General features: G+C 44.7%; 1 pseudogene; it reads left to right on the top strand.

Annotated features, from left to right (window-relative positions):
• Window positions 1-2,493: 2,493 nt before the first annotated feature.
• On the top strand, window positions 2,494-3,141 carry LOC149263988 (SEC1 family transport protein SLY1 pseudogene; annotated as a pseudogene).
• Window positions 3,142-4,734: the final 1,593 nt, after the last annotated feature.

Raw genomic sequence — 4,734 nt, 5'->3', positions numbered from 1 at the left:
TCAGAAATCAGGAGGCAAATAGCAAATGAAACATGTCCTCCATATGCACATCTTCAGTTTTGTGGCCGACTTTAAGATTCTGAATCCCGCACGTTGACACAGTGCACCGCGTGTAGGGAAGGCATTGGAGCGAGGTAGAAAAGGAGATAACTCGCGTTCTGATTCCGTCCAGATGCTATAAATAGAGACTTGTAATCTAACCAAACAATTCCATGAGCCTTTGGTGATCTCGCTTAATTACACTCTTCAATCTGTTTTGTTCTCAGATTTCAATAATATTATCATTGTAGGAGTTGCTGTCATAGGCAGTGTACATATATACTTCTGTTTGTTTAAGCGAAGCACTAGTATGTTGAAGTTTTGGAGGAACAGTGGCATGTCCATGAGGGATGGGAGCTTCTACCGTACAAAGCGCAGAGATTGGTACAAGAAACGTGGCGATGACGACGACGACAATCCTGATTACGACGACACTCCTGATTACGCCCCAGCTGCTTCTGATCGTCCACCTCATCATCATTACACCCCAGCTGCTTCTGATCGTCCACCATCACCTCATCATCATTTGGCGAGAGTCAAGCGCAGAAGCAACCATTTCTGCAGGTCCACCCTTGGCACAGCGAATTATAGGTACAACCCCAAGTGTTGCCAGAACAGAGAAAAGCCCATTCACAATCCCCTCTATGATTGATTCTATATCCTTGTCCTGGGCCTTGGGATCATTCAACTGAACATATGTGGAAGGCTGGGAAAGAGAAAACATACCATTTTCAAGAGTTACAAATTCGAGATACTAATCATACACCTTGGCAATCCTGTGAATGCAATCTGATTTGAGTGTCCCTGCAGCAAGCTCCTCCAGAAGAGATCGAGGCAGCGACGACGAGAAGTTCAAATGGAAGCTCTCATACACACCCCTGGAGGCATCCATAGTAATTCTATCTATGTTTGCTGATGTGGGTTGAACAAAGTATATGGCTGGAACATCCAGAATTGTTTGTCTTTCTTTATCAATTGTGAAGTACAGCGTAATCCCGTGTTTTCGAAGGTCTTTCACATGAATTAAGGGTGACAAAATGTCTCGGCAAAACTTGTCAAGAATGAGGACTTTGTACACCTCCCCATCTGCAGTACCTCCACTCGCTACAGGCTGGTTTAAGTTCAACATCCGCACTATACACTCTGTTTTAACAGACATACAATCAGACCCCGCATACCAAATTGGATGAATTGATGTTAACAGATAAAAACATTCTACATTTACTCATATGTATTGCATCATAATCGATAAAATCTCAAATGGGCACAATTAGGTCGGGCGCATCAAAATTTTAGGGATCTGGTGCGGAAGAATTCACAGATTTTACATATCCATTTAGTGTGCAAAATCATTTTGGGTGATCGTGGGCGCAGCGCCACCCCCGGGCCGCCCCGCCCCGCCCGACCGGCGGCGGGTCGATTCCGGGGAATCGACCCGCCGCCGGTCGGGCGGGGCGGGGCGGCCCGGGGGTGGCGCTGCGCCCACGATCACCCAAAATGATTTTGCATACTAAATGGATATGTAAAATCTGTGAATTCTTCCGCACCAGATCCCTAAAATTTTACAAAATTATAGCTGAATATTTACAAAATTACAGCACGCCCGGGCCGCCCTGCCCCGCCCGACCGGCGGAGGGTCGATTCCGGGAATCGACCCGCCGCTGGTCGGGAGAGGCGGGGCGGCCCAGGGGTGGCGCTGCGGGCGCACAGCGGCACCCCCGGGCCGCGCCGCCCCGCCCGACCGGCGACGGGTCGATTCCCGGAATCGACCCTCCACCGGTCGGGCGGGGCGGGGCGGCCCGGGGGTGGCGCTGCGCCCACGATCACCCAAAATGATTTTGCATACTAAATGGATATGTAAAATCTGTGAATTCTTCCGCACCAGATCCCTAAAATTTTGATGCGCCCGACCTAATTGTGCCCATTTGAGATTTTATCGATTATGATGCAATATATATGAGTAAATGTAGAATGTTTTTATCTGTTAACATCAATTCATCCAATTTGGTATGCGGGGTCTGATTGTATGTCTGTAGGATATAGTTGAATATTTCCTGTAGGAGGGTCGATTCCCGGAATCGACCCGCCGTCGGTCGGGCGGGGTGGGGCGGCCCGGGGGTGGCGCTGCGGGCGCGCAGCGGCACCCTCGGGCCACCCCGCCCCGCCCGACCGGCGGCGGGTCGATTCCCGGAATCGACCCGCCGCCGGTCGGGCGGGGCGGGGCGTCTCGGGGGTGGCGCTGCGCCCACAATCACCCAAAATGATTTTGCATACTAAATGGATATGTAAAAACTGTGAATTCTTCCGCACCAGATCCCTAAAATTTTGATGCGCCCGACCTAATTGTGCCCATTTGAGATTTTATCGATTATGATGCAATACATATGAGTAAATGTAGAATGTTTTTATCTGTTAACATCAATTCATCCAATTTGGTATGCGAGGTCTGATTGTATGTCTGTTAAAACAGAGTGTATAGTGCGGATGCTGAACTTAAACCAGCCTGTAGCGAGTGGAGGTACTGCAGATGAGGAGGTGTACAAAGTCCTCATTCTTGACAAGTTTTGCCGAGACATTTTGTCACCCTTAATTCATGTGAAAGACCTTCGAAAACACAGGATTATGCTGTACTTCACAATTGATAAAGAAAGATAGACAATTCCGGATGTTCCAGCCATATACTTTGTTCAACCCACATCGGTAAACATAGATAGAATTACTGTGGATGCCTCCAGGGGTGTGTATGAGAGCTTCCATTTGAACTTCTCGTCGTCGCTGCCTCGGTCTCTTCTGGAGGAGCTCGCTGCAGGGACACTCAAATCAGATTGCATTCACAGGATTGCCAAGGTGTATGATCAGTATCTCGAATTTGTAACTCTTGAAAATGGTATGTTTTCTCTTTCCCAGCCTTCCACATATGTTCAGTTGAATGATCCCAAGGCCCAGGACAAGGATATAGAATCAATTATAGAGGGGATTGTGAATGGGCTTTTCTCTGTTCTGGAAACACTTGGGGTTGTACCTATAATTCGTTGTGCCAAGGGTGGACCTGCAGAAATGGTTGCTTCTGCGCTTGACTCTCGCCAAATGATGATGAGGTGATGGTGGACGATCAGAAGCAGCTGGGGCGTAATGATGATGAGGTGGATGATCAGAAGCAGCTGGGGCGTAATCAGGAGTGTCGTCGTAATCAGGATTGTCGTCGTCGTCATCGCCACGTTTCTTGTACCAATCTCTGCGCTTTGTACGGTAGAAGCTCCCATCCCTCATGGACATGCCACTGTTCCTCCGAAACTTCAACATACTAGTGCTTCGCTTAAACAAACAGAAGTATATATCTACACTGCCTATGACAACAGCTCCTACAATGATAAATATTATTGAAATCTGAGAACAAAACAGATTGAAGAGCGTAATTAAGCGAGATCACCAAAGGCTCATGGAATTGTTTGGTTAGGTTACAAGTCTCTATTTATAGCATCTGGACGGAATCAGAACGCGAGTTATCTCCTTTTCTACCTCGCTCCAATGCCTTCCCTACACGCGGTGCACTGTGTCAACGTGCGGGATTCAGAATCTTAAAGTCGGCCACAAAACTGAAGATGTGCATATGGAGGACATGTTTCATTTGCTATTTGCCTCCTGATTTCTGAGCAGTTGGTGGGGCATCTCAAGAGTGGAGACCCTAACTTGTCTTTGAATTTTGAAGGAATAAATTTCATCAATATTTTCTCCCATCGTGTTTATCAATATTTAGGCCTCATGGACATCTCCAAAGCATGATCTCTTTCTGACATAGTGCAAATATACACTTCTGAATATTTTCATATTTTCCTCTCCCCACACATTTTACTATAGCTTTATTGCTTTTCTATTGCGATATAAAATTCAACGTATAAGAAAATATATTATAATAACTGCATCGGAAGATTTTTTATTTTTAAATCTAATTGGACCACATTAACTTTTTCTCTATTCAGAATCGAGATACTAGTGTACTTGTTAGGGTGCATCCTGGTTGGGAAGTTTTGAGAAATTCCCTTATTCCCCTTGAAGTGTATATTTGCACTATGTCAGAAAGAGATCATGCTTTGGAGATGCGGAGACTTCTTGATCCTGAGGCCTCGGTAAGTTGTCCCATAAATATCTTTTATCCAAATTGTTCGGAAAACCCCGCATGGAATTGGCCGTCATAATGACATGTCTCCTCAAAAGCTTCACTAGAAGGAACCAATGGGCAACCAACCATGAGAAGTGAAGGTATGTCATTTGTTTCTCCAAAATATTTTATATTCTCTAGTGAAAATGTAATTCTTGATCCATCAGCTATACCACGATAATAATCTGATTAGTGTACAAGGTAAAGTAGATAATTTTGTAAATCAAATAAAAGCAACGCCACCCACGATTATGAATAAGAAACAAGGAATGGAAGCGACTATCAAAATTGCACCAAAAGCGGATCTACATTCCTTGGTGAGTCGTGAAAATGGGAGACGTAAAATTTTATTTTCATTATCGTAATCAAACAATGGAATTTTTTATTTAAATATATATAGAAAATGTAATTCTTATGCATTAATGCGACCGCCTTTTCTTCTTTGATTAATTTTATTATATAATCATTTATATGCATTAAGGGTGTTATGTAAATACAGTTTTTGTTTTATTTTATTTCTTCATATAAACCCTTTG

Source organism: Pinus tabuliformis, chromosome 6, assembly GCF_031772625.1.
Source record: "Pinus tabuliformis cultivar Carrire ecotype Pingquan chromosome 6, CPIR1, whole genome shotgun sequence".
In the NCBI taxonomy this organism is placed as follows: domain Eukaryota; kingdom Viridiplantae; phylum Streptophyta; class Pinopsida; order Pinales; family Pinaceae; genus Pinus; species Pinus tabuliformis.
This window is presented reverse-complemented; position numbering and strand designations above follow the sequence as displayed.